Source organism: Petromyzon marinus, chromosome 11, assembly GCF_048934315.1.
Source record: "Petromyzon marinus isolate PM22_M1 ecotype Great Lakes invasive population chromosome 11, UKy_Petmar_22M1.pri1.0, whole genome shotgun sequence".
NCBI lineage: Eukaryota > Metazoa > Chordata > Hyperoartia > Petromyzontiformes > Petromyzontidae > Petromyzon > Petromyzon marinus.
In genome coordinates this window covers 3,132,582-3,142,482 of record NC_133677.1, presented here as the reverse complement: position 1 = coordinate 3,142,482, position 9,901 = coordinate 3,132,582, and positions in this window count along the sequence as shown.

The window sequence follows — 9,901 nt, the reverse complement described above, 5'->3', positions numbered from 1 at the left end:
GGGGGACTTCCTGCGTGGGCGTTGTTGACCAGGGTCAAGACGAGTACGGTTAACGGCAAGTCGAGGGCAGCAGCTGGGTGAGGCCAATCGCAAGGACCAGAAGGCTGCTGGTCCCCCTTGCACCACCGAACTTAAAACTCACATTTTAATTTTACAAGGTAAGGCCCCACTTAGCTAAAGAGCTCTTTTTCTTTTCTTCAGAAGCGATCACCTGGCATATCACAAATGATGGCTCAACGTAGTGGCTTATCAACATGTGGAAATGTACAGCAACCGAATACTCGCAACGCATGTTTATACATGTGGAGGGAAGCACCGAAGGACCCGGAGAAAAATCCATGCGCCCACGGGGAGAGAGACGCGCAAACTCCAAATGTACAGCAGGGGTCAGGGTGGGGATTGAACCCACGACCTCCTGCATACCAGGTGCGGTAGTTAACATTTGGCCACCGTGGCGCTCTAACTTGCTATGGACTGGGATGAAACATTGAACTACCGACCACTGATGGATATTGTGAACTGCGGTGCTGGATGGTGTTGAGTCTGGTGTGTGTCATAGTGAAGCGTGGGGTGCCGTCTGCTGGTTTGTGGAGGTCGCCTCGTGACAATGAGTGGGAGCTGTGTGGTGTCGGGGTTCTGTTTTAGAGTGGTGGCCCCTCGGGCTTCACGCATCGATCTCCAGAACCTCAAAAGGGTAAACCAAAGGGGCTGAGCAAAATCGCGAGTGTCCAAAATTCAAGTGTAGTCCGAGTTATGTTGGTGGAGAGTGGGGACCTTCCCCCCCCCCCCCCCCACAAACATCCTGAAGGTTATTTTAAACACAGCCTTGTACGTACGTTGAACTTATTTCGCACCGCACGTAGCGCAACCGTGCTAATCGGAGGAGGCCAGTAAGCTGAAGTTTGTCGACAATTTTATGTAACAGGATGGTTACACAATGTTTTAAGATATTCGTTGGCGGATGAGCTGGGATAACACAGTGTGTGTGTATACCTAATATAGTGGGGAGCGGTAGTGTAGCGGTTAGCGCGCTGCGCTTCGAATGTGGAGATTCGGGTTCGATTCCTGCTCACGGCCAGTGACGATTATTTGGACTCGGCCCTGGGCATCCCCTAGGTCGACTCAGCCTCAAATGAGTACCTGGTGTGGTGTGGAAACATCGCCACTGGGGAGACAAAGGCGGCTGGGCGTGGTGTTACCCCCTCGTGTACCGCGACGGCCTTGATAGGTGCTTGCAAACAACACTTGCCCCAACAGTCTGTCCAGGCTATACGGGGGATCTTTGTCTATATATACCTAATATAGGCCAGTCTTTGAAGGTGGAAAGGGATTTAGAACAATGAAATGGAGGCAGATAAGGGCAGCAGATCGGAGCTATTTTGGAAAAGTGAACCGAATGAAAATCGGTATACAAATGTTCCTCAGAGTTTGCGCGTTCCCTGCCGTGACATGAATCCGAAGCGTGAACATTGGCAAACAAAATGGAACAAATGACCCCTCCACAAGAAGCAGCCGCCTTCGCTCACGAGTTTCTCACCCACAACCCCCCCTCCACCTTTTAATCTCCCCCTCTTCATATTCTCATGTGGCTATCACTCATTAACCCCCATTCGTTCAATCCATTCATCTTCATATACTGTCAGAATAATAATATGATTTTTCTCATATGGCTTTAACTCATTCTCCGTTCATTCAATCCCCTCATCATCATTATTGTGATAATATTTATCATTATATGGCTTTCACTCATTCTTCATTCAATCAATTCATCATCATTACTGTTATAATAATTCTCATGATATGGCTTTCACTCATTCCCCATTCATTCAATCCATTCATAATTATTGTCATACTAATTCTCATTTTTGGCTTTCACTCATTCCCCATTCATTCAATCCATTCATCATCATTACTGTGATAATTATTCTTATATGGCTTTCACTCATTCCCCATTCATTCAATCCATTCATCGTCATTACTTTTTCACCCAATTCACGCATCACAAATTTACGCCCCATCGCATCCTTCCTGATCTATTTCATTCACCTCATCCCCACCATTATATTCATACAAGTACCATCGTAAAGTCTGTGTAAATCGCCTTATATAAGAAAGATGCTGTATAATTTATTTTTTTAAGATAAGATAAGCTGACAAGTTGGAAAAGTGTGCAAAGTAGCCTGGAAAGAGGTGCATGCTTAGCGTTAAACTGAGAAAGAACAACGCAGTGATGGGAACATCGGTACAAATAAGACTAACCACAAAAACACGATTGATTTAACACACGTGAGGTGGGCTTTGGCGCGACACGCGTCGCGAGTTGGGGTGATGATGATGATGGCTGCTGGTCGAGGCTAGACGAGGCAACCGAAGCAGATGATGACGTCCGCTGCAGAAATCGAGCAATGGAAATGTATTCTCATACGGGAGTATTACTGCATCGGAGGCTCGTGAGCGATATGTCGATGGTTTGTAACGAGAAGAGGTCTTCCTCTAGCAGGTGGATTACGAGCTGTTGCTGATGATGATGATGATGGTAATAAGTTTTGGTCAGCGGTTTGAACGAATGACCCATTTGCATCGTCCCATTCAGATACACGCTGTGACACCATCGTACACCACGCAGAATGGACAGCACCTCGGGGGCCCTGGTCAGTGGGGGCTTAAGGAAATTACCGGGACACTTTGTGACCACATCCGCCCCCTCCCCCACCACTCTTGTGGCTTCAAGTTTATTTTTTTGTTTTAAAGTCATCATCATGCCCTGATTCACGGTGACATCCTTCCAGTCACGTGGACCTCGCCGTCCGTGGTTTCACGCGCGCGGCGACCGCTGCGACTGATGCGAGCGCTGACCGGTTTCTCGCCTCTGCTGTCGGTCACGAGGCCGCACGGTGGAAATTCTCAACATTCCTGCGGCGTGTATGTCTGTCCGCGCTGGCCGCGTCTGATATTAAAGCATTAATTTGGTCAGTCAGCATTATTGGCAGCGGGGGCACGCGCATGCAGAAACGCCGCAAAAAATGTATATCAACGCATTGGCCGATAACGGTGTGTGGGCCTTCACAGGGAGAATTAAATATATAAAATAATTAACGTTTTGGACGACTTTTCTTCTTGATAGCGCATAGAGCGAAAGAGGGGATACGGGGTGCACTGTACGAATCTATATTGATGAGTCGCACGTCTTTCAAAAAACGTCGAAGGCACGCGGGGTGTTGTAACGTCGCAACGTCCGGCACATATTGAGGTTTCATCTGAACTATGGTGTCGAAATAGTACATACGGGAATGTGTTTGCGAATATGGGCAGCCACTGCACGCACGGCCGTCCGTCCATAGGGGGGCCGGGGGCAACCCGCACTGTGTGGGGTCCCCCCAACGCCTTAAAACCAAACCTTAAGTACGCGATCTGACACCGTGAGATCGAAGTGCGGGGCCCGGGGCGGTCACCCCGAGTCGCCGTTACCCTCGGGACGGCTCCGGCTGCACGTATACCGTGCGTGTGTACACACAAACAGGCGAATTGATGCAATAACAAAGTGGCAGCCTGCGTCATATTTCTTAGGGCTCAAATATTTCAGTGCTCCTGCGTAGGGCTCCCGAGTCACATGAAGGTAAAATGTTTACTCCCAAAACTTAAAAAAAACGCACCTGGTTTAAACAAAAATAAAAGACCCATCCGAGTCATGCAGTCTCGCCACGTGGCCCCTGTTTACTGATCATGGAAGGATCATGATAAGCAGTGCCGGATTATCCCAGTAGCACAAGTAGCTACATATGTAGTAGCTACGGGCCCCGTACTTTCAAGGGCCCCGCGCTAAATGCTTTCAAGCTATCAATTCCGGTTCAGTGATTCCGCACTTGCTCTATTACTATAGTACTATACCGCTTTAAACTTTTATGAACGACTGGGTGTTTAAGGTTAGCGATTTGTCGTGTTATCTGGCTGTATACCAAATGAAAAAATACATTTACTTTACTATGCAAGTAAAACATTTGTGTGTTTGAATATTTCCGTGTGTTGTTTTTTATTAGGGCCCCTTTATAACGTATGCTACAGGCACCACACTAGCTTCATCCGGCACTGATGATAAGGGTGGTCTGAGTCAACCCAATATCTGAATTGCACGGCAGGAAACTGTCAAGCAGCCACGGTCGCAGTGAGCCGAACCCTGGCCATCAATAGCCCAACAGGATATCGAGGAGGTGAAAAAGGCACTCGGTGACGTTTTCATCATCATCAGCCATGATCAATCCACTGCTGGATCAAGGCCCCTCCACAGGGGAGTCAACATACCTCACCTAAGCTCCCGCACATGGGCTGAATTTAACGCCTCGTCTCCACGCTCGGTCGCGTTCCCTCTCGTCGACTGCCACTCCTTCGTTATTATCGCCAGATAAAGACCCCCGTGTAGCCTTCAACAGGCTGTTGGGGCAAGTGCTGTTAGCGAGCACCTATTTAAGGCCGACACGGCACGCGAAGCGGTAGGTGGCCAGCACGAGAGGCCGGCTAGCTTTGTCTCCACAGTGCTGACGTTTACAACACCGCCAAAGGTGCTCATTGCATTCTGACTTGACATAGGGGAGGCGTGGGACCGTTTCAAATATTCGCCACCGTTGTTAGTCGTGAGCGGGAACAGAACTTATCCTTCGGGTTCCGTGGTGCAGTGCGCTGATCGCTGCGCCACCGCTCCCCGTCATCGTTCTCGCCAGACAACAATCGCCGTTCACCACTCGGTGGCGGTGAGGTCACCACGGCGCGTGTGCCATGCTCAGTGCACTCTGGAGCCACGTGAAGTGTCGAAGGTCCCCTGGCAGGAGGTCACGGAACAAACCCAGGTGCCATGGGTGGAGTGACTGAGACGACTGGCGCGATGCACCCACCGGCTGTTTACTCCCGCACTTTGACAACTCTCTGCGTTTTAGCCGCCCGGCGCGCACACACACACACACACTTAAAGATGTCTTCGCCTGCACTGCCTCTTTCTCTCTTCGGAACGGATAGTTCGGGATGGGAATGTTTGTTGTTGTGTTAATGTGTAAGGTTGTGGAGGCCCGTGTAATTGAAATTCCCATTTGGACAATTCCGGCTCATTCTCCTCCTCGGAGCACGAGCGCGAGACCACGTGGCACCACGCGTTCCCCACGTGCGTGGCCGACCTGGTGCCCTTCACAGCACCCCCCCCACCTCCCCACCTATCTCCACACCCTCCCCGCCACGGCTGCGATGCACTGCAGCTGTTTAATAAGTTTGGCATAAAGATGTCACGATTTGATTTAACATTCCACGCACGCTTGTGTATACGTATGTATGTGTGTGTGCGTGTGTGTGGGGAGCGGTAGTGTAGCGGTTAGCGCTACGCTGCGCTACGAATCTGACGACCCGGTTTCGATTCCCGCTCACGGCCAACACCAGTGACGATTATCTAAACCGGTCATGGGCCTCCACTAGGTCGACTCAGCCTCAAATGAGTACCTGGTGCGATGTGTAAAAATCGCCACTGGAAAGACAAAGGCGGCCGGGTGTGATGCTGGCCACCCACCCCCTCGTATGGCGTGCCGGCCTTCATAGGTGCTCGCTGACAGCACTTTCCCCAAAAGTGCTGTTAAAGCTATACTGGGGGATCTTTGTTGCTTGTTACAGTTTGTAAAAATGTAGCGTTTTGCCGCAACGGTTTTTTTTATCGTTTATGACTTTATGCTCTCAGTGTCAATTCACGAGACGAAGAATCCGTTCAAAAAATCCCACGGACCTGTTGACCAATCTCCCCGTAAGAGACCACGGTGACCATTTTAAAATCCATCGCTAGGGGGCCCACTTTCTCACGCGAACGTTGCACTTCTTTCGCGCCGTACGCAGCTAACTGTGCTAATCTACTGCAGGGAAATGTTCATCGGAGATGGCAGCTAACACTGACTTTTTAAAATTCTCACGGATGGAATTTTACCCAAGTTAGCGAAGAACCAAATTAGTTGCGGCGTGGGTTTGTGTGCGGTGATGTTGGTGACTGCGCTGAATTGGGTTTCATGACAAGGTGGCTGAAACTTGGATTTAAAAAAATATATATAAACAGTTTTTTTTATTTTACCAGGTAAGGCCCAACTGAGCTATGTAGCTCTTTTTCAGAAGCGACTTGGCTATCACAAATGATAGCTCAACGAAGTGGCTTGTCACGTGCAAATTTACAGCAGCCAAATATAAGTGGAGTTTTGGGGGTGGGGGGATATCGGATATGGGGGACATAGCCCCTCCAAACGGGACACCTTTATAAATTTATTTTCAGTATTTCATAATTCACATAAAAAATAATATACACACGCTATTCCTAATGTGAGGAACAATGGCCCCCCTCCCAAATATAGAAGTCAAACTCCGCCTATGCAGCCAAATACTCGAACCGCATGTTTCTAAACGTGAAGGGAAGAATCGGAAAAACCGGAGAAAAATCCACGCGACCACGGGGAGAGATGGAGACATGGAAACCCCAAATATAGAAGAGAGGCGTCAGGCTCGGGATCGAACTCACTACCCTCGTGTGTAGCAGGCGAGGGAGATAACATCTGGCCACAGTGGCGCCACGACAGATTACAACGAGGGATCCCAGCCGGTGCTGTCTCAGTGCTTTGAAAACCCCCGACTCATCCGTCCTCTTCCCAGTTGCATAGTTAATGCGTTCCCCCCCACCCCCCACGTGCCGTGCACGGCTACCGCCGCGTGTGCCGACGCGACCTTGACTCACTGGGACAGAGCACATTCAGGTGGCGCAATTTAAAGAAAAAAACTGTGGCTCAATGGCAATTGCAGGTTGAGTTGACCTAAGGGAGTCCCATGCCTGGTTCAGATGCAACCTGCCACTGGTGATGTGCATCATCGTGCTCAGGCCTGGAATCGTAATCTGCCAACTGATTCACAGCTCCCCACGCAATGACAAAGATCTCCCGTGTAGCCTTCAAGAGAATGTCGAGGCAAGTGCTGTTAGCAAGCAGCTACCAAGGCTGACAATGTGCAGGAGAGTGGTGGTCTGACCAGCAACTCTCAACACTTTTGTCGCCCCAGCGCCGATGGTGTTTAGACCTATGGAATACCCAGGACTCGTCAGATATTGTAGGTATGTATGTTGAACTTCTTTTGCACCGTACGTAGCCATCCGTGCTAATCGGAGGTGCTCACCGCTGATGTAAGCCGTGGCCCGGAATGAAGCTCAGTTCATCAAGTTTATAGCACCGTGCGTTAACACCGCAGACAATGTCTTAACGGCCTTAACCTTAACAGGCTGTTGGGGCAAGTGCTGTTATCGAGCACCTATGAAGGCCTTTGTACCTAACCCGAGCGACGGCATTTTACACACCGCACCAGGTACTCATTTGAGGATGAGTCGACCTAGGGGAGGCTCAGGACCGATTCGGATAATTGTCACCGCCGTTGTTGGCCGTGAGCGGCAATCAAACTCGGGCCGCTGGGTTCGTAGTGCCACGTAGCGGTAACTGCTGCACTACCGCTCCACACACATACAGGTATGTGTTCGTGCAACAAACAAAAAAACACACGTTTAAGTGAGTGATTTGTGTTTATGTTTTGTATGGCCATGCAAGCTCCCGGACCATTTAAACTTTGGACTAAAACTGTTTGGGACGCTGAACTCAGTCCAATAAAAGGGATGGTATTTTTGTGTTTCTTCCTGCAGCCATATAACGCGTGCAGTTATACAAATACCTTAGCCGCGTAAACAAAGGCACGGCGCAATACATCGTGTGGCGGTGTGCATACAATTACTGGGACCTCCCTGCTTATCCGAGCGAGACGTTATTGTCCCCACAAATAGATCCAACAAACTCAGGTCGCAGTCCACTCCGAGGTCTTAAGCTCCACGAGTAAATGCGCGACGTTGAGCCAACGTTGGGACCGATGATCCAATGTTGACTCAACATCGGCGTGTCATTAGGAGCCGTTTGGACCAACTTCCACGTTTACTGGGTAGCGCTTGCTGTAAAAACGTTCAGCATCCAAGCCACCACCTCCACCTCTTTGCTCGCCACTTGCTCATGCCACCGTCTAGCTGACGTAAGGGGGGGGAGGGGGGAGAATCCTCAACAACGATGTTGACTCTCTCTCGACAGTCAAACATCGTTGGGTTGGCACACAAATCAAGACGGTGCCAATCAGCGTGGCGAGAGGATAGGGACTAATGGTTGCTCGTGGACACGCGCGTTTCCCAGAGACTGGAGGTTCATGTGGTGTGCGTGTGTGTGGCCCAGCCAAAGGGACATAGATCCCCCATGTAGCACCCACAGGCTACTGGGTCAAGTGCTGTGAGCGAGTACTAAATGAAGGTCGGCACGGCACACGAGGTGGTGGTATGGCCAAACGCACTCCCGGCCGCCTTTGTCTCTCAAGTGCCGATATTTACACACCGCGCCGGGAACTCATTTGAAAGCTGAGTCAACCTAGGGGAGGCCCGAGCACGGGTTCATATATTCGACCGGGCGTGGTTTCCTGGCCACATCGCCCCCTCGTGCGCTGTCCCGGGCCTTCCAAGGTACCTGCTCGCCAACAGCACTTTCCCCAACAGCCTGTGGGAGGCTACCCGGGGGGCCTTTGTTGCGCCAGCTGCCCGTGCTGCATGGTGAGCAGTTGTCACCTCGGTGCGTCCAGCGGTGCAACGTGACAGCCCGTTCAACTCCATCGGGCTCACCACTCGCATCACACGCGGAATTCATTACGCGTCCAGTGCTCCCGATGGTCCTATTGTCTAACGAGGAACATTGCATATTTCATTAGAATGTTCTCTGATAAAATGTTTAGTTTTTTTGATGGGGTGAACTGTCGACGGAAGGCACACGTGTTATTTTACATGCGTATTTGTCTTTTTCATCGTCATCATCACAATCCACGGACAAATTGTTCGTAGGTGTCCACTTCACATTTCGTCACGTGCTTCCACTCTCCTCTGTCTTGTAGTGTCAACACGCTCAAGTTAATGGCCACATCTTTTTGGCACCAACCTCTTCTTACGTCGTGGCCAAGACATTCTTTGCGAGGTCTTCTCTTTTTACTGATCGATTGAGGCCGCGTCCTGTATCTAACCGGGTGAGGGCCGATGGAGATCTATTTGGGTCTTGGTGAGATCAGAATGTCCGACACATGTATGTGTACATTTTCAACCGCTCCTACGATGCTTGTGCTTGACCGTGGTGTGTTTGTGTGTATGAATTGTCTGTGTGTGGTGTATGTGTGGAGAGTGGTCGTGTAGCGGTTAGCGAGCTGCGCTACGAACCCGGCGACCCGAGTTCGATTTCCGGCCACCAACGCCATTGCCGGTTAACTGAACCTGTCCTGGGCCTCCCCTAGGTCGACTCAGCCTTAAATGAGTACCTGGTGCGATGTGTAAACATCGCCACTAGGGAGACAAAGGCCGCCGTGCGTGGTGCTGGCCACCCACCCCCTTTGTGTTAACCGTGCCGGCCTTCATAGGTGTTGGCTAACAGCACTTGCCCCAACAGTCTGTCCAGACTATACGGGGGATCTTTGGCTTTGTGTGTTTGTAGTGTAGGTTGTGCAGTGGTGGTGCAGTGGTGGTTAGCGCGTTGAGCTGCGATTCCTGCGATCTGGGTTTTCTTTACGAGTGCCGTTAATCTGAATCTTAAGTGAACTCGCCTACAAACGAGTGTCTGGCGTGCCATGTACAACACCATGGTGACCACTCCACTCCACCCCATCTTGCCGTCCGTCATAGGTGCTCGCTGACAGCACTTGCCCCAAAAGTCGGTTTAAGGCTATACGGGGGATATTTGTCTTTGGTGTCTGGCGTATGGTGTGGGGGAGTGGTGGCGCAGTGGTTCGCGCGCTGCGCTACGAACCCATCGGCCCGAGTTCGATTCGCGCTCACGGGGAACACCAG